Raw genomic sequence first — 21,370 nt, 5'->3', positions numbered from 1 at the left:
GTGCAATTATTTTTCTTGATGGTATAAACCGTTAACAGTTAGAGTATGTTGTTTGAGTCTATTTATTTTAATTTTTAATGCCTTTTTAATTTCTCCATCACATACTTTTGTCGGTTTTTCGTTCACCTCATACTCACTCAGTCACAGCAGGAAAGTTGTGTGACACTTAACTCTTCATATGTGATCATCGCTCGGCTCGGCTCGGCTTGGCTTGGCTTGGCTTGGCTGGGACACCCCAGCACGGCTACCTCTTCACCCCCCCTGAGGGAGTCCTGTGTGATCAGATAAGACGGAGTTCCCAGATCAGGGTCAGACTGACACTTGTGTGCCAGAGGAAGAGTGATGGGCTTGGGATGGAGATGGAGCTGGAGAAGCGATCCCTTCTGCTTGAAGGGCCCTCGGGGACCTTTTGAGGCCACTATGTATGTTAAATGTAAGGATACACAACACTTGATTAGAAAGACATTCATGAAGGGAAACTGGATGTTATTGTTCCATCTGCATCATTGTTTTTACTTAGTCTGGTTGATACTGGACTTGGTGCTATGTCACATATGCTAATTATTGTCATTTGATCCAATTAGCTTCCACTTGTCTCTTTGTGGATGTTTAATTTCGGGTGTGTTTGGTGAGTCTCCTGGGGCAGGTCCTTTTCATTGTCAATGACAAAACGATGGTGGCATATTGGGATATTGGGAGCCGTACTGGTGGTTGATTCCCACATACATTTTGAACATCGATACAGCAACACATTTAACAGGGGTCAAAGGGCAAATGAATGATTTTATCTCGACGAAAACCACAAGATAGAATCTTTCTCATAGAGCATTACAAAAAAGTGGCCAAATTATCTGTCCACTGAATGGTAATCGGGGCGGCACGGTGGTCGAGTGGTTAGCGTGCGGACCTCACAGCTAGGAGACCAGGGTTCAATTCCACCCTCGACCATCTCTGTGTGGAGTTTGCGTGTTCTCCCCGTGCATGCGTGGGTTTTCTCCGGGTACTCCGGTTTCCTCCCACATTCCAAAAACATGCTAGGTTAATTAGCCACTCCAAATTGTCCATAGGTATGAATGTGAGTGTGAATGGTTGTTTGTCTATATGTGCCCTGTGATTGGCTGGCCACCAGTCCAGGGTGTACGCCGCCTCTCGCCCGAAGACAGCTGGGATAGGCTCCAGCACCCCCCCGTGACCCTCGTGAGGAAAAGCGGTAGAAAATGAATTAATGAATGGTAATCGGGGCGGCACGGTAATCGAGTGGTTAGCGTGCAGACCTCACAGCTAGGAGACCAGGGTTCAATTCCACCCTCGACCATCTCTGTGTGGAGTTTGCATGTTCTCCCCGTGCATGCGTGGGTTTTCTCCGGGTACTCCGGTTTCCTCCCACATTCCAAAAACATGCTAGGTTAATTAGCGACTCCAAATTGTCCATAGGTATGAATGTGAGTGTGAATGGTTGTTTGTCTATATGTGCCTTGTGATTGGCTGGCCACCAGTCCAGGGTGTACCCCGCCTCTCGCCCGAAGACAGCTGGGATAGGCTCCAGCACCCCCTGCGACCCTCGTGAGGAAAAGCGGTAGAAAATGAATAAATGAATGAATGGTAATCAAAGCAAAAACTGAATGATAAATAACATATCTGTTAGTCTTGAATAAACAAATTCATTTCCCGTGGCTTCATGGTGCTAACAATGTCTTATAAATTGTTCACGGTAAAAAAAAAAAATACTTGATGAAGGGGGAATAACCTTTTAACCAGCTTGCAAAATTTCTCTCTAATGATTCTGAGAGAGAATGTTTTGTGTCCAACAAGAAAAAAAAAAAAAACACGGATATTCAGAGAAATGTACTTTTCAAGGACATGAAGGATTCCTCCAGGGTGTTGAACTTAACCAGAGAAGAAATGTTTTTGCAGACACTGACTGTATTATTGTCTTCAGCCTGCAGACAACCTTTCACATATTTTCCCCTTCTGGGTGTGAGAGCTTTGAGACTTCATGTCTCTGCTGCAGCCACACACACACTCACACAATTATGTACACATTCCCTTTTATATCCATGACGTGACCCATTAACCCGGCGCATCGCAACATTTACATTCAGTCACACACACTCATATGATTTCACACTTATACATTGCGCTGTGTACACACAGAGTTGCAGACGTGCAGATACGCTCATGTAGCGTTTTTTAACTCACGACCAGAAAACACACACTTTGTTAAGCCAGACAGTCTCTTCTAATTGAGCAGAGTGTGTGGCCTTACGTGGCCTTGGCCTGACCCCTCTGGAACTAAGGACAGGACTGAGCCTCCGCTTTGATACATTTGATACGGTTTAAGAGAGGAATGAAGACTTAAGTCTGTTTACATTTGAACTGGATTAGCGTTGGGGGTGACTGTGCAGTACCCCGAAGAGGAAAGAGGGAGTTGAGAAAAGAACACGGCAGAAGACGTTTCTGGAAAAGGAATACGTTTGGTACCATAGTACCTTTTAGTACCATACAGAAGTACACTGAGAGGGTATCCACATGGAAAGTATTTTAGCGTTTCAGCCTTTTATCCACACGGAAACATTCTGGGTGACTTGAAATGGTATTTTTTTGAAAACTGAAAACGCCGGCGGTCGTGTGGTTAGCGCGCAGACCTCACAGCCAGGAGACCAGGGTTCAATTCCATCCATTAATCCATTTTCCTCCGCTTATCCGAGTCCGGGTCGCAGGGGCAGCAGTCTGAGTAGGGAAGCCCAGACTTCCCGGTCCCCGGCCACCTCCTCCAGCTCCACCGGGAGGACACCAAGGCGTTCCCAGGCCAGCTGTGGTTCTGGTTCAGCTGGTTCTGGTTCAATTCCACCCTCGGTCATCTCTGTGTGGAGTTTGCATGTTCTCCCCGTGCATGTGTGGGTTTTCTCCGGGTACTCCAGTTTCCTCCCACATTCCAAAAACATGCTAGGTTAATTGGCGACTCCAAATTGTCCATAGGTATGAATGTGAGTGTGAATGGTTGTTTGTCTATATGTGCCCTGGGATTGGCTGTGGCCACCAGTCCAGGGTGTACCCCGCTGGGATAGGCTCCAGCACCCCCGCGACCCTCGTGAGGATAAGCGGTTGAAAATGAATAATATGTAATATAATAAATTTTAATTTATAACGCACTTTACATCAAATAAATGATCTCAAAGTGCACATATAGCAAATTGCATGACACTTTTACAGGTACAATAATACCAGGTGGACTATATAATATATACCCCCCCCCCCCCCCCCTGCCACCCCCAATTTTGTTAAATCAATGCGAGTTAAAAGGTGAAAGGTTTGCCCACCCCTGGTCTAAATGAATGATGCCAACCATGCCAAGAGCCGAGGTACGTACTTGCTGATTATTATGTCTATTATTATGATGATTATTATTATTATTTGTCCAATAACAATAATAATGACAAAACATTATACAATAATTAACATGCTTAAAAACCTGTCACTGACTTGATGACCGAGTGCTTCTCTGTCAGTCCTAGTCAATAATTAAGACCATTATAGTTATTATTAAAATATGAAAAAGCAAAATGGAGATTATTGGAAATCTGTCTGAACATTAAGAAAAACCTTTGTTCTTGCTCAACTTTTCATTTTCTCCCTTTTCTGAATTAATGATTGGGCTTTGCTAATGGCTTCCTACATTTTGTAGAGGGCGGAACCATCTAGAATTTCATCCTTAGGATGCTTGCCAGAGGTTGTTAGATCCTGTAGGTAACATATTAAGATATTTAAGACATATTATTATACACGTGTCCTGTTGTTACAACATATATACTACATATTATGACGCCCCTCCCCTTAGTAAATCAAAGAACGTGTAGCCCTGAACTGTCTCCTATCCAGGAATTATTATTGTAACTATATCATTAATGACAAACCATATACATTGAGGAAAAATGGTCTCGTAAAGGCTTAAATTAACTTGTCACTTAAAAAGAAACAAAAAACAGGCCCCTGAATTTGGACGAGTATTATCTGGTAAGTAAATGATAACGTTTTGCCTGAAGGTGTGTCTGGTCACTTTTGCAAGTCAGACACATGGACACACATTGACGACACTGGCGGTACAATGGATGGTATTGTTAGAGTCCTCCACTGCTCATTCAAGTTGGCCACATGAAAGAAGTCAATGGAAGGAAGAATGACGAATGAATGTGTTGGTGTTTCTGGTTTGCAGGCTTGTGCCGTGCTGGGTTGAGTATGAGAATGTGTGTGTGTGTGTGTGTGTGTGTGAGTGTGTGTTGAAGCAGGGCAACATATTTGTGTGTTGCTTTGCTTGTTTGTCACATGATGTCCTGTGGCAATCGCTAACTAACCGTACAGGCGCCAGTAGAGGATGAGTTGGCGGGGGTGAGCGACGGGCATGAGAAGTTACAGAATTGTGAAGAGGAGCCATGGAGGGGGGGGGCACTCTGTCTGACTGCTGTCACATGACGGGCATATAATGAAGACAAACTACGTTCAAACTGTTGAATAATTGTCGTTGACTCGTGACCTCTCCTAGCATTTTGTGTCCATGAGCTTTGAATCCGCCGAAGAAGTCACCATCCCCGTGCTAGACCATGTACTGTACTTTCAGTACCACAAAGAACACATTCACCTATGTAATCTTTATTTATTATTATTGCTGTAGGGATTTATTTGGACACAAGATTAGGGCAAACAACTACATATGATAATATTTTATTTTTGGTAGGTAGTTATAAGTGCTATTTTGGTTATTTACACTCTTGATCAAAAATGTTAACGCTGCTGAAAAAAACAGCTTTGACCAGCTACCAGCATGACCAGCAAGACCAGCTTATGTTGTGTTTTTGGACTGGTATGCTGGTCTCCAGACCAGCAAGACCAACATATGTTGTGTTTCCATGCTAGTGTGCTGGTCTCCAGACACAACATAAGCTGGTCTTGCTAGTGTGCTGGTCTCCAGACCAGCATACTAGCATATGTTGTGTTTCCGTGCTAGTATGCTGGTCTCCAGACCAGCAAGACCAGCATATGTTGTGTTTCCATGCTAGTGTGCTGGTCTCCAGACACAACATAAGCTGGTCTTGCTGGTCTTGGAGTCGCCAATTAACCTAGCATGTTTTTGGAATGTGGGAGGAAACTGGAGAAAACCCACGCATGCACGGGGAGACCATGCAAACTCCACACAGAGATGGCCGAGGGTGGAATTGAACTCAGGTCTCCTCTCTGTGAGGCCTATGTGCTAACCACTCAACCGCCATGCAGCCTATCTATTATATTACTGTTGTTAAATTTCATTCATTCATTTTCTACCGCTTATCCTGGAGTGCTAGAGCCTATCCCAGCTGTCTCTGGGCCTATTAGGCGGGGTACACCCTGGACTGGTGGCCAGCCAATCACAGGGCACATACGTATAGACAAACAACCATTCACACTCACATTCATACCTATGGACAATTTGGAGTCGCTAATTAACCTAGCATGTTTTTGGAATGTGGGAAGAAACCGGAGTACCCGGAGAAAACCCACACATGCACGGGGAGAACATGCAAACTCCACACAAAGATGACCGACAATGGAATTGAACTCGGGTTTCCTAGCCACTCGGCAAAGGTTGTATTTAAAACCTTTCTTATAGGAGATTTTTATCACTTCCAGTTAAAGTTTGCGTGTTAGTCGACACTTTTTCTGTGTGTCTGTTTTGTTATTTTTTGGGGGGGGGAATGGGGGTGTTGCCTTCGCCCTCTGTATGGCAGTGTTTGGCTGTGTGATAGGCCACTGTGAAATGTGTCTGACAGCAGCAGCCAGTTGCACTTTTGTGTGTGTGTGTGTGTCCGTATGTGTATGTGCGTACTTGTTTGTGATGCCGAGATGAATTGCAATTTTAACGTATTCATGGCTGATGTCAGAGAGAAGCCAGTTGTACTTACTGTATTCCTGTCATTAGTCCAGAAGGAGGCCTAATGGAGAAAGGAAACGTGGGCATGGACTTGATGCTTGTGCAACAAAAGAGCAAGGAAGGAGAAAGAAAGAATGTTAATAGAGTAGGAGTGAGGAAATGAATCAATGGAAGGCACTGCCGTTCTGTCTTATTCAACAAGCGCCCCCCCACCCCCCCTCCTCTCGTCTGTCAGCTATTTTTTCCCCCTTTTTCATTTTTGAGCTCTTGATCACTTCTCTTTCCCCTTTCCACAACATTCCGTGCAGTTTTGTCATCCTGCCAAGGAAACAAATCAGAGTGTACCTCTCCCAGTTGCCTTCCCTTTGTCCCATTCTGCCTTTTTTTGCTTTTTTTTTTTTAGCTGTCTACGAAAGTGTCTCAGCACACTACGCTCGGACCCTCGCTCCCATCACGTCCGACTGGGATTGATGACTGTTGAGCATGTATACAGCAAGCAATGCTGGATCATTCTTCCCTTCCGGTAGAACCTGGGTTCCCAAAGTGGCGTACATGTTGAGTTCAAAGTTATAAAATCTACATATATAGGATGAATACTGACCTCATGTAATGGTAATGGTTTTATTTCATTTGAACATGCATCAGATTACAATTGAATGCATCACATAATCAGTTCCCAGTTCCACATGTCCAAAAGGAGTAGGAAGAAGCAAAGCTTATTAAATCCTACCCCTCCATCTGGTAATTTTACAACCAGTAACTGTTACATTTGTTCACTTCCTGCTTTCCGAATATAATTTTCTACCGCTTATCCTCACGAGGGTCGCGGGGACTGCTGGAGCCTATCCCAGCTGTCTTTGGGCGAGAGGTGTGGTACACCCTGGACTGGTGGCCAGCCAATCACAGGGCATATATAGACAAACAACCATTCACACTCACATTCATACCTATGGACAATTTGGAGTCGCCAATTAACCTAGCATGTTTTTGGAATGTGGGAGGAAACCGGAGTACCCGGAGAAAACCCACGCATGCACGGGGAGAACATGCAAACTCCACACAGAGATGGCCGAGGGTGGAATTGAACCCTGGTCTCCTACCTGCGAGGTCTGTGCGCTATCCACTCGTCCACCGTCCCGCCACCTCATATTTTCACATACCAAAATATGAGGTGATATGACCATACAATGACATAATGTGTACCATAGTAAGTGTCTATATATATATATATATATATATATATATATATATAGCACATCATGACTGGTTCAAGACTCTTCATCCTTGTATTTAGCAAACATCAACTGCTTGTATTGTTTCTTGAATTGGCTCATCGTTGTGCATTGTTTGATTTCCTTACTCAATCCATTCCATAGTTTGATTCCACATACTGAAATGCTATGGCTTTTTAACATAGTCCTAGCATATAAGTGTTTCAAATGTAGTTCTTCCCTGAGATCATATTTCTTATATTAAGTATTGGATGACATTTTTCAAACTTTAATCAAAATTAGACCATGCAAAATACACATTTTTGAACCAGAGTTTGTATTTACTATAAAATTAAGTAATCATGTTCAATATTTCAAGTTAATGAAAATTAAAAAAGCTTCAAGTGAAATATCTGAAGATGTATATACAGTAAAAAAAAAAACTTCTCTTGTTTGGATGAAGTGTCTCTTGTTTGGTGGGATCTGTTTTGCCCTTTTCTAAGGGTTTCAAAGTGGATCCCTGATTCCTCAGTTCTCCTTTGTGTGCATACAAGGATTTTTGCACATGTCTTTTATCATCCATTTTTATTGGCACCATTGTAATTGAATGAAGTCATTTACATCACTGACTTTTAAATTAATTTTCTTGTGCTCTTTTTTTTTTTTTTCTCAAGATGATCTCCACTGAAGCATAACTGTGCTGGCATGTTTTAATCAGACGGGCAAATTGAATAATTCTATCATTTTGGTCTTGTCTTTACCTTTTATGCTGGTGATTAACTGTGTCACCAGTTGTTCGGCTGGCAGGGTGGATAAGCTGGATTAGATGTTTTTTTCTTACATGAATTCCTCTGTGTGTTCGTCTGTGTGTGTATATCTGTATTTGAGTGTGTGTTTGACGCCAATTAAAGATGGATTGGCAGGTTAAAAGCCTGTAAATGTAGCACAGGGTAGGATGAGACTAACATCGGCAACCTCACTTGACCTTCAGGTCAGAGAAAATCATATAAAGATGTCATAATAGTGGTGAGATGTCTGTCAGTCCATAGCGACGGGGGGGCAACGGGACACGTAAGAAACCGAAAATATTGGGGAGGGATGGGCTAACATGCTGATCTAATTTATGCTGGATATCGATTTTAGTCTTTTTTTTATAAAAGCCTTGTTTTAGTACAACAAAATGCAATGATTAAACAATGGACAATAAGCTCCATACATCCATTTTCCATTATCCATTATTCCATTATAAATATCCATTATTCCATTATCATCCATTATCCTCACTAGGGTGGCGGGTATGCTGGAGCCTATCCCAGCTGTCTTTGGGCAAGAGACAGGGTACACCCTGGACTGGTTGCCAGCCAATCACAGGGCACATATAGACAAACAACCATTCACACTCACATTCATACCTATGGACAATTAACCTAGGAGAAAATGCAAACTCCACACAGATATGCCAAACAGAGATTCGAACCCAGGTCTTCCAACATGCTATCTGTCTCTTGCGACTTTCTTTGGTCTAATTAGGGATTATTTTGCAGTGATAATTAAAAGAAACAGTACGCAGTAATAACATATTTTTCTGAATGATAATAGTGTACAAATTATTGTTAATAATCAATATAATTCACAAAAATGTTGAGACATTAATTATATGGTATAATAATCACAGTACATTGTATTAAAATTGATTAACTTCAATTTCTCAAGGAAATTTAACAATGTGGGCTGCACGGTGTTCAAGTGGTTAGCACGCAGACCTCACAGCGAGGAGACCAGGGTTCAATTCCACACTCTGCTATCTCTGTGTGGAGTTTGCATGTTCTCCCCGTGCATGCGTGGGTTTTCTCCGGGTACTCCGGTTTCCTCCCACATTCCAAAAACATGCTAGGTTAATTAGCGACTCCAAATTGTCCATAGGTATGAATGTGAGTGTGAATGGTTGTTTGTCTATATGTGCCCTGTGATTGGCTGGCCACCAGTCCAGGGTGTACCCCGCCTCTCGCCCAAAGACAGCTGGGATAGGCTCCAGCACTCCCCGCGACCCCCGTGAGGATAAGCAGTCGAAAATGAATGAATGAATGAATGAAATTATATTAGGAAAGCAGGAAGTGAACAAATGTTACTGATTGTAAAAGTACCAGATGGAGGGGTAGGATTGGCTGGTCCACCAGTCCAGGGTGTACCCCGCCTCTTGCCCGAAGACAGCATGACAAATGAATGAATGAATGAATTTAACATCGTAATTGGAACAACAGCTTTTAAATAAACAAACCAAAAAAGACAAAAAAAAAACCCCAATGAAAATAAAATGGACAACACAACCACAACCGAAAACTACACCCTGCACCTGATGGTTGTGTTTCAGGTGTGCATACAAGTTGGTTGTATTCCCCTTCTTCCTTGTTGCTACTTTCAAGAAAAGAAATGTCCTCTTTCATAGTTCTTTTTTTTTTTTTTACATATTTTTTTTGTTAAAGTCATTACAGTGAGCCATACGGTTCACAGGACACTTTTGATTGGCTTTTATTCTTAATCCCAAACAGAATAAACATAAACACGCGCACTCAACTGATCAATTGTAGTGCGATAACTGCAAATAAATGTTCTTCCCTAACTGTGGTGGACGTGTTGGTCTGAAGCATTTTCTTCTACCATTGAGTCGATACAAACAAGCAAATGATGACGGTCATGCAGAAACCACAGGGAAGTGGGTTTATTTCACCGGCCCATTTTTTTTTTTTTAACTCATCTTTCTCTCACCACGGTGTCTTTTCTTTCCGACAAATATGACAGATGCATATCATGCTGCAGTCTGCTCTGAGGAGATAAGGACCGGTGAGGTGCTGGGGTTGCAACATCCCACTGGGCCAATGAGTGAGCACAATGCCGTTTCATAGCGATCCTCCACTGATAGGCCTACTGTGCATGTGTAAATGCACATGATGCCGCTGATAATTGCTGTCGCCACTACATTTCTGCATCCACTCTGTAATGCTGGCTGGTATGGACATGTACTCTGAAGCTTGGATAAAAAAAAAATATATATATATATATAATATTTTTTCAAAAGTTAAAATTGTTGAGGTACAACTGAGGAGGTTTTGCCTCAGTCACTCAGTCATAGTCGAGTTTTTCCCGAGTGGAATAATAATCGTCTTTCGTTTCTCTTTCCGAGATACCTCAGATCAGCGTTACCCAACTTTTTTTTGACCCATGTGTTCCCAGAAATCTTTATATATATAATATTTTTTTTCAAAAGTTAAAATTGTTGAGGTACAACTGAGGAGGTTTTGCCGAGTTTTTGTCGAGTTTTTCCCAAGAGGAATAATAATCGTCTTTCGTTTCTCTTTCCGAGATACCTAAGATCAGCGTTACCCAACCTTTTTTGACTTACATGTTCCCAGAAATCTTCGGAGGGCGGGGGCAGTTCCAACATTATACATATATATATATATATATATACAACTGAGGAGGTTTTGCCTCAGTCAAATTGCGTTTTTCTCGAGTGGAACAATAATCGTTTTTCGTTTCTCTCTCCCAGATGCCCTCGATCAGTGTTACCCAACCTTTTTTGACCCATGTGTTCCCAGAAATCTTCAGAGGGTGGGGGCGGTTCCAACATTATACATATATATGTATAATATATTTTTTCAAAAGTTAAAATTGTTGAGGTACAACTGAGGAGGTTTTGCCTCAGTCATATGGAGTTTTTCTCGAGTGGAATAATAATCGTTTTTTGTTTCTCTTTCCGAAATCTGCGTTACCCAACCTTTTTTGACTAACATGTTCCCAGAAATCTTCGGAGGGCGGGGGCGAGTCCAACATTATAGCAATCTAATGTGCCTTATTGATGATGTATATACCTAAGACAGTATGTTATGCACCAACAAATATTGCTTTGTTTGCATTGCCACACATTATCAGCATTTGAGGCCAAATATGAGGTGAAATTATTGCACCTTAAAGCTTTCCCAATGGTTGCCTTTAGATGATTTTGTTTTAAAAACGCTGCGTCCCAACTTCCTAGTGTGTGTTTGTGTATCTCCGATTGTGTTTTACCAAACACATAAGTAAAGCTGGAGACTGAACCAAATGATGTCTCCTAGTGCGGATAAAAACGTCTTTGTTAAGAAATGCCCTCTTGGTAAAGAAATGAACAATTATGTGATGTGTTTGTGTCTGTGCACATTTATCAGAAGTATTAAGTGAATATCACACAGAACAGTAAAGCCACTGTTATATTTCAATACAAACTGTCAACACTTTGGCCTGTCTTGGAAAAGTTTGCTTTAACTTTATTTCTGAGAGGCTGTGGTTGCGTTATAAAATGAAAAGATGAAAAGTTGGCTATTGGTTCCGATGTTTTTTTGTATATATAACATATAACAGGAGTGGTATTACTTCCCGGCAGCAAAGGTACTATGGAAGGACTTAATGCGCAATGGCTTTAATGTGTTCATGTCACTTTACTTTGTGTTGAGTTCAGTGTCTGTAGGATGAGCGGCTACAGGTCATGAAGGAAACCCATTCCAGACGCTAATGTCAACAGTTTTAAAGCTTGTTACTATGAATGAGTGGAGGAATAAATCAAAAAGGCAATCAGTCATATGGAGTTTTTCTCAAGTGGAATAATAGTCTTTCATTTCTCTTTCCGAGATCCCTAAGATCAGCGTTACCCAACCTTTTTTGACTAACGCGTTCCCAGAAATCTTCGGAGGGCGGGGGCAGTTCCAACATTATTTATATATATATATATATATATATATATATATATACATATACACACAACTGAGGAGGTTTTGCCTCAGTCATATGGAGTTTTTTTCCCGAGTGGAACAATAATCGTCTTTCGTTCCTCTTTCCGAAATACCTAAGATCAGCGTTACCCAACCTTTTTAGATCCACATGTTCCCAGAAATCTTCCAATCAGAGGGCGGGGGCGGTTCCAACATTATACATATATATATATATATATATATATATATATATATATTAAATTTTTTTTCAAAATTTAAAATTGTTGAGCGGCGGCACGGTGGTCTAGTGGTTAGCGTGCAGACCTCACAGCTAGGGGACCAGGGTTCAATTCCACCCTCGGCCATCTCTGTGTGGAGTTTGCATGTTCTCCCTGTGCATGCATGCTAGGTTAATTAGCGACTCCAAATTGTCCATAGGTATGAATGTGAGTGTGAATGGTTGTTTGTCTATATGTGCCCTGTGATTGGCTGGCGACCAGTCCAGGGTGTAGCCAGCCTCTCGCCCGAAGACAGCTGGGATAGGCTCCAGCACCCCCCGCAACCCTCATGAGGAAAAGCGGTAGAAAATGAATGAATGAATGTTCATGTCACTTTACTTTGTGTTGAGTTCAGTGTACGTAGGATAAGCGGCTACAGGTCATGAAGGAAACCCATTCCAGCCGCTAATGTCAACAGTTTTAAAGTTTGTTACTATGAATGAGTGGAGGAATAAATCGAATAAATCGAATAAATCAAAAAGCAATCAGTCATGCAAAAGAGCGGGACAGTGGAGACATTCTGCCTGTGATTATCATTATGTTGTGACTCCAATTTTGGACATGGACTTATGTCATTGCTGATTTTTACTATCCAGTGTATGACTTGTAGGATTCAGTATTTGCAATATGGTGGAACGCAGCACCAATAACATAGCCTCTGGCTGACCCGGTTTATAAATGGAGCTAGCGTTTTAAAAAAAACGGCATTGGGAGAGCCACAGAAATGCTGTGTCATTGAATCCCCCGCAAGCTCGGTAAGAACTGCAGATCTCTGTGGGCGTCAACTGTCATCCCATTCTCTGTCTCAACACCCGTCCTAGTGGGAGAGCATCCATGCCGGGGAGGGTCCTCCTCACTTCTCTTCTGGCTGCCGGCCAAGCTGTCCTGGACCCACTCATGCCTTTCTCCAGTTACCTCCCAGTGAAAGTGATTTGGGTGGAAAAGAGTGGGGGGACATAATACCGGCACGTAAGAGGATGGCGAGTTCAGACACCTTGTCCCCTGAGCTTTCCGAGACATTAGTACTGTACTTGCTCTCTGCTCTGAATGGGCTCATTTGTCCTCGGACATCAGGGATGGATTTGTGTTGTAGAGCAGGTGAGCAGGGGGTGGGTCGGCATAATCCAATGTATCCTGAATACTACCTGTCCCAGGTGGACACCCTGAATGCTCACTGACCCATCTGAAAGAAGAGGGGCCTCCTTTGTGGGATAAGATGTGGGGAGCCTGGAGATGTTTTTTGTGTGCACAACCTCTACCTTGTAGTTGATTTGACACTTTATTGACAACGCATAGAATGATGGCCGTTCAATACCAAAAAGGGCTGCCGACATTGGTGTCTGTTTCTCCGATCTCAGAGCTACGATGTTTATTTTCACTTCCATAGTGAGGTTTTCTTCTTTCCTGGGTGTATTCCCACCAGAAGAGCGTAAACGTTACACTTGGGAGACGTCATGAAGTGCAAAGAATTAATGAATAAGCAATTATGCGCTCAGTGTACCTTACAATGAGGCACATGCTGTGGCTGGGGCTGCACGATGGATGAGTGGTTAGCACACAGGCCTCACAGCTTGGAGACCCGAGTTCAATTCTCTGGGTTTTCTCTGGGTACTCCAGTTTCCTCCCCACATTAAAAAAAAACATGCTAGGTTAATTGCCGACTCCAAATTGTCCATAGGTATGAATGTGAGTGTGAATGGTTGTTTGTCTATATGTGCCCTGTGATTGGCTGGCCACCAGTCCAGGTTGTACCCCGCTTCTTGCCCGAAGACAGCTGGGATAGTCTCCAGCATACCTGTGTGAACCTAGTGAGGATAAGTGGCATAGAAAATAGATGGATGGGAATATTGGATGTGGTTTTGTGATTGGGCTGCACAGTAGGGGAGTGCTTAGTACACAGGCCTCACAGCTTGGAGACCCGAGTTCAATTCCACCCTCGGCCATCTCTGTGTGGAGTTTGCATGTTCTCCCCGTGCATGCGTGGGTTTTCTCCGGGTACTCCGGTTTCCTCCCACATTCCAAAAACATGCTAGGTTAATTAGCAACTCCAAATTGTCCATAGGTATGAATGTGAGTGTGAATGGTTGTTTGTCTATATGTGCCCTGTGATTGACTGGCTACCAGTCCAGGGTGTACCCCGCCTCTCGCTCGAAGACAGCTAGGATAGGCTCCAGCACCCCCACGACCCTCGTGAGGATAAGCGGTAGAAAATGACTATGCGCTGCTGAAACTAGTTTAAACCGAGGTTAGTTTTTAATTCATTTAAAGCGGCGCATACGTAACCACAAACTGCTGTACCCAAAGACCAGAATGGCTCGTTCCCCTTTCTGTCTAATTGGTCACATTGCTTTAAAAATCCATATCCCGGAGTCGAACATGATGTTTTTCTACAAAAGCAGGTCATAGCGTTGATGGCATGAATTTGTGAAAAGATGTAAAAGGCCACTTTGGATAAAGATGGGTGAAATGATGCAAGATCTCAAACACATTTGACTTTTTCAAAGTAATTTCTGACATTCGGAGAGATGATCCGTGAGATTTGGCTCTTCTGACAGGTCAGGATGCGGTTGCTTCCTGTCAACAGAGGTCATCAGTGATTATCTGCTGTCAGCTCGGCTTCTCTGAGTGTCAGTTTTTACTGTCATGGCTTTTTGTCCATGACATCACGGCTGTGTGGATCTATCTGAATACTGTTAAGCGCTGCGCGGTGCAAGGTTTCCATAGTGAGGTGTTAATTAGGTGTTTTAGATCAAATCCATATCCAAATCCAAATCCAGACAGGGTCGAAGGGACCCAAGGATGGCACCCCCTCAGCAGACCCGACACAGCCCCTCGTGTGGAGGACCCCCCCCCTGAGGAAACACTGGAGTTAAAAGCTGAAGACCAGGAGCATAAAATAGGACTAAAAAGATAAAAACATAACACTGGAGTTAAAAGCGGAAGACTAAGAGCATAAAATGGGACTAAAAAGATAAAAACATAACACTGGAGTTAAAAGCGGAAGACTAAGAGCATAAAATGGGACTAAAAAGATAAAAACATAACACTGGAGTTAAAAGCTGAAGACTAAGAGCATAAAATGGGACTAAAAAGATAAAAACATAACACTGGAGTTAAAAGCGGAAGACTAAGAGCATAAAATGGGACTAAAAAGATAAAAACATAACACTGGAGTTAAAAGCGGAAGACTAAGAGCATAAAATGGGACTAAAAAGATAAAAACATAACACTGGAGTTAAAAGCTGAAGACTAAGAGCATAAAATAGGACTAAAAAGATAAAAACATAACACTGGAGTTAAAAGCTGAAGACTAAGAGCATAAAATAGGACTAAAAAGATAAAAACATAACACTGGAGTTAAAAGCGGAAGACTAAGAGCATAAAATAGGACAAAAAAGATAAAAACATAACACTGGAGTTAAAAGCTGAAGACCAGGAGCATAAAATAGGACTAAAAAGATAAAAACATAACACTGGAGTTAAAAGCGGAAGACTAAGAGCATAACATGGGACTAAAAAGATAAAAACATAACACTGGAGTTAAAAGCTGAAGACTAAGAGCATAAAATAGGACTAAAAAGATAAAAACATAACACTGGAGTTAAAAGCTGAAGACTAAGAGCATAAAATAGGACTAAAAAGATAAAAACATAACACTGGAGTTAAAAGCTGAAGACTAAGAGCATAAAATAAGACTAAAAAGATAAAAACATAACACTGGAGTTAAAAGCTGAAGACCAGGAGCATAAAATAGGACTAAAAAGATAAAAACATAACACTGGAGTTAAAAGCTGAAGACTAAGAGCATAAAATAGGACTAAAAAGATAAAAACATAACACTGGAGTTAAAAGCTGAAGACTAAGAGCATAAAATAGGACTAAAAAGATAAAAACATAACACTGGAGTTAAAAGCTGAAGACTAAGAGCATAAAATAAGACTAAAAAGATAAAAACATAACACTGGAGTTAAAAGCTGAAGACTAAGAGCATAAAATAAGACTAAAAAGATAAAAACATAACACTGGAGTTAAAAGCTGAAGACTAAGAGCATAAAATGGGACTAAAAAGATAAAAACATAATAAAAGTAAAAATATATTAGTTAAAAGCCTCTGCCCAGTTTCGTCCATCAGGAACAATGAGAGGGGTACTAATATCTCTTGTCTCTTCATCCAGGAAATGAGGAAGTTGACATTTGGGTGCCTTTTACAGCAGGTTCACAATGACTGGTGGCTATTGCGCTTCAGACAGTTAAGAGCTTAGTCAGTGCTTCATCATAGCCTCAGTAGAAGTTCTGCTTTTGCAGTGTCAATAAACAAAAAAACGGCAGGAAAACAAGTCTTGTTTGGATTATCTGAATACTGTCCTCCATTGCGACTTTAATATCCTTCTAAGGGGGTCTTAGGAAGAAGTGATGCTTTTTTTTTTTTTTTTTTTTTTTTTAGTTAGGCCCAAGCAAAGGTCAACCCCCCTAAATTGCAACACACACACACAAAGACCTGAATCTGAACTGCACTCCACTTCCTTTCATCTTAAGCGCCCCTCTCTCCCTAACTCAACTTAGTGAAAGGATGCTTGGGATACCTTTTGATTCCTCTAATTCAATTTCATGAAAAAACAAATACTCTTAGGGACTAGGAGACAAGGAAAGAGTGGGAGTTCCAGAGGAGGAACACAAAGAGATGAAGAATTACATGCAGGGAATAAGCGGTGGTGACGGTGGGGTTGTTAAGAACAAACGGGATGACGGGAGGGAGGTAGGGAGTCGGGATGAGTCGAAACATCCAGTTCCAGGTTGAAGTCGTAAACCTTTCTTTTGCTCTGATCTAGGTGGCCGTCATGCTCACCCCCCCCCGCCCCCCCCACCTCCAATGCATTAGAGATCTCTCCACTTCATCTGTACCGTGGAAGAAGGCCACTGATTACAAAGATAAGTAACATCTCATTTTTATGGCTCTTTTTTTTTTTGTCGCATAATTCATGAGGAGTTAAGTAAGGATGAATTCTTCACGTCATCTGTTGCTCCGCAGAGAATTGCTGAATGAGTACCATAAATTCTTATATTATATTATAAAGTCAAGCTGTGTTTGCGCATCCTGACTGACATTTATGTTATTAATATATTCATCTCAGGACTAACTTTGTCATGTCATGTCGTACCTAAGAAATGAAATATTGCCCCCAAAACACAACGTTCTCACACTTCAGTCAGTTCCGTACACATGCATGATCCATCGGGTCCGTGGATGTGTTCCTTCAGGGGATGCCAGCTCTGGCAGAATGCTGTATTATTTTTGGTAGGGGCCGCTGCCTTCTCCCCTCTGGAGGGCCTCATTGTAGAGCGCTGGCTCTCTCTTTCGCCCCTCTCCAGCTCCGGGAGTCAAGCCAAGCCCAGCCGGCTCGCTGGCTGAAGCAGCACACCACCCGGTGGAGCGCTGCACCCCCCCCCCCCCCCCCCCCCCCCCACAACGCCGTGCTTGGCTGTGGTCTTTTCCGGTTAGCGTTAGGGGTTACGAAAATAACCCATATACCTCGAACCCTCCTCCCCCGTTATTCAGCATGAATAAGCGTATTCCGATTGCTGTCGGAATACTGGTCGGAAGATGCAGCCTCATCAGGAATAGGAGCTAGCTCTTCAGGGGCTTCTTGGGTTGCAGCACCTTTTTCCCGGTCCGCCCACTGGTTCGGTTCCTCACCTTGGCGGCATGACTTAATACGAATAAGGTGACGCTTCAATGGTGTGTGTGACATATCGCCGGTAGCTGACGACATCCGAGTGGCAATCGAAAGACTAGCGGCATTGGAAGTGCATTCATTCATTCATTTTCTGCCGCTTTTCCTCACGAGGGTCGCGGGGGTGCTGGAGCCTATCCCAGTTGTCTTCGGGCGAGAGGCGGGGGGTACACCCTGGACTGGTCGCCAGCCAATCACAGGGCACATATAGACAAACAACCATTCACACTCACATTCATAATTGTGACAATTTGGAGTCGTCAATTAACCTAGCATGTTTTTGGAGTGTGGGAGGAAACCGGAGTACCCGGAGAAAACCCACGCATTCACGGGGAGAACATGCAAACTCCACAGTTTGCCACAGAGATGGCCGAGGGTGGAATAATGAGTAAATGAAATAATTAAAAAGTAAGATAAAGATGAACAAATAATATTAAAATGACAGTTCATGTAAGTTGCTGTGTGATGAATTAATAATCTATAGTGTGCTTTAAAAATGTATTTATTCCAAAGCATGCTTGCGAGGCTTAAAGTTGTGTTGTAATGATGGTTTGATGTTGCACCAGAAGGACCGAGAGCCATAGCATTTTTGTTGGTATGTTGGAGCCTATCCCAGCTGTCTTCTGGTCGCCAGCCAATCACAGGTCACATATAGACAAACAACCATTCACACTCACATTCATACCTATGGACAATTTGGAGTCAATGTTTTTCTACTTTACGTACACCTGGAAGCTCTTAGTATCAGCCAACCACTCTGGGTCCGAGTACATGGCGGAAGTCGCACTCGCAACACTGTTCACTACAAGCTGATGTTTGAGCATCTGTGCTACCTGACTTTTACCCCGGTAGAGCATCACCTGCTTGGGGTATTCCAAGTCCAGGGACGTAAATCAGTCCAAAATTCACACAGAAGGCCTGAGGAACACTGGCAAGCTCATCCATCACCATGGTCCCTTCTAAGACGATAGCCACTCTGTAAAGGTTCAGCTGGGGGGGGACTTCCTTTTAACAGACAGGATTCCCACTGGAATCTGACTGGAGGAGTCCTTGTCAGTTGCATCCTGACAAAGAAAGAGATTTACAAGCGAGAACGCAGCCATTCCAGCTAGATAACACTGTTAACCGCTACAAATACCGTTGTTGGAATGAGGTTGTTGGAGTGGAAACCAACAGAAAATAAACTACTTTTTCAATACAGATGAAATAAGTACAGATCATCACTCTAGACCGGGGGGGGGCAAACTTTTTGACTCGCGGGCCGCAATGATTTAACAAAATTGACGGGGGCGGGGGGGCCAGACTATATAGTGTTTTACACGTAACGGTCCATTTTTACACGTATATTTTACACACATTTTACATGTAAAAGTGTCATGCAGTCTGCTATATGTGCACTTTGAGATCATTTATTTGATGTAAAGTGTGTTATAAATTAAATGTATTGTTATTATTACTGTTGTTATTGTTGTTAATAATATATTATTATTAATATAATATTATTATTAATGATATCTTATTGATATTAATATAAATAATATATAATAAATTATAAATTATAATAATAAATCATATTTATATGTGGTTAGCGCGCAGACTCACAGCTAGGAGACCTGAGTTCAATTCCACCCTCGGCCATCTCTGTGTGGAGTTTGCATGTTCTCCCCGTGCATGCGTGGGTTTTCTCCGGGTACTCCGGTTTCCTCCCACATTCCAAAAACATGCTAGGTTAATTGGCGACTCCAAATTGTCCATAGGTATGAATGTGAGTGTGAATGGTTGTTTGTCTATATGTGCCCTGTGATTGGTTGGCCACCAGTCCAGGGTGTACCCCGCCTCACGCCCGAAGACAGCTGGGATAGGCTCCAGCACCCCTGCGACCCTCGTGAGGAAAAAGCGGTAGAAAATGAATGAATGAATGAAGTTAAAGTGTAATGCATGTGACACCTGCGTGCATTTAAAAAAAAAAACGTAAACAAAAACAGCATCTTCCGTGTCCTCGCTCGCCATTATTCCAAATTGTTCCGTAGCGAGCCTGTGGGAAACCCCGGCATATCAACCTCTGCAGCAGATGTGAGCAGGGTGGAGAGTTCAAGGAGAGGTAATAGTCAACTTTTAGTTTGAACTCTTTAATCGGTTGCTTTGTCTCTTGGGTGCGTGAGGGCACAGCGAACTCTGTGATGATGACCTCTAATTGGCCCTCATCGAGCAGCCTCATTAATCGTTGGTTCTGCTCAAAATCTCTTCAGCCCGTTATTTTACTGTAATCTTCCAAATGGGAAAAAAAAACAACCAAAATAGAGAAACCCAGAAGAGTTGCCAATAAATAGTTCAAAACGAGAAGTGGGTTTAAAAACACGAACAAAACAAACAAAAATAAAGAAAAAAAAAGGGATGAGATGAGGGAGAAACGGTGGACGCCTGCTTCCTGGCGGGCCTCAGCTGCGTGCACATCTGTGTGTAAATGGTCGGAGCAGACCCCCACGTGTTTGCTCAGGTCGCCTGATTGCCTTTCCTTCCTCTTCTCTATCCCGCTAAAGACCCGCTGTCCTTCCTCTCACTCCAATCACCGCAGCCAAGAAAGAGGGCGGCAGGCGCAGGGACTCCGAGTGACTCCCACTCAACTTTTCTCATGACTCAGTATTTGTTGCTTAAAATTCATATCGTTCTTAAAAAAAAAAAAAAAAAAAAGTTGGGGTGTGGTGTGTGTTACCTGGTTAAATCATGGCTGAACTTGTGTTTGTCTATGGGAGAATGCATGTGTGTGTTTGTGTCTGGAGCCTGCTGTCTGGGTGCAGGGTACAATGGGCCAGCCCGGGGCTCAGCTCCACAAAGAGGCCTTCTCTTAACAACGTACCATCACAGTTTGAGGAGGAGCCTGACCAAACCATTTCCACGCTTTAGGGATCACTTTTGATTTTTAATAATCAAGCCCTTGTCATCGTTTGTATGGCTATATAAAGCCACTTTTACATCAAGCCACATTTTTTTCTGGTCCAGGGTTCAGAGGCGTGAAGAGACGACGCTACAAGGTGCTGTGATGTTATGGAAACATCGTTGTGCAGACGCAAAGTTTAGACCAGGGGTGGGTGAACTTTTTGACTCGTGGGCCGCATTGATTTAACAAAATTGACAGGGGGTGGAGGGGCTAGACTATATAGTATTTTACACCTAACAATCCATTTTTACACTTATATTTTACACACAATTTACACATAAGTGTCATGCAATCTGCTATATATGCACTTTGAGACCATTTATTTGATGTAAAATTAAATGTATTATAATAACAATAATAATATTACTATTATTATTGTTCATTCATTCATTTATTTTTTACCACTTATCCTCACAAGGGTCGCATGGGGTGCTGGAGCCTATCCCAGCTGTCTTTGGGCGACAGCCGGGGTACAATCTGGACTGGTTTGCCAGCTAATCACAGGGCACATATAGACAAACAACCATTCACACTCACATTCATACCTATGGACAATTTGGAGTTGCT

The 21,370-nt window shown here is 42.5% G+C and overlaps 1 long non-coding RNA gene across 1 annotated transcript in view; it reads left to right on the top strand.

The window, feature by feature from the left end:
* LOC131143104 (uncharacterized) overlaps nt 1-21,370 on the top strand; it is an 88,720-nt gene that overhangs the window by 54,264 nt on the left and 13,086 nt on the right. The window lies entirely within an intron of this gene.

The sequence above is a fragment of the Doryrhamphus excisus genome, linkage group LG11 (assembly GCF_037039965.1).
Source record: "Doryrhamphus excisus strain RoL-2023G ecotype Guam linkage group LG11, RoL_Dexc_Guam_v1.1, whole genome shotgun sequence".
Lineage (NCBI taxonomy): Eukaryota > Metazoa > Chordata > Actinopteri > Syngnathiformes > Syngnathidae > Doryrhamphus > Doryrhamphus excisus.
Note: the sequence above shows the minus strand (reverse complement) of the source record. Positions and strands in the feature narration are given on the sequence as shown.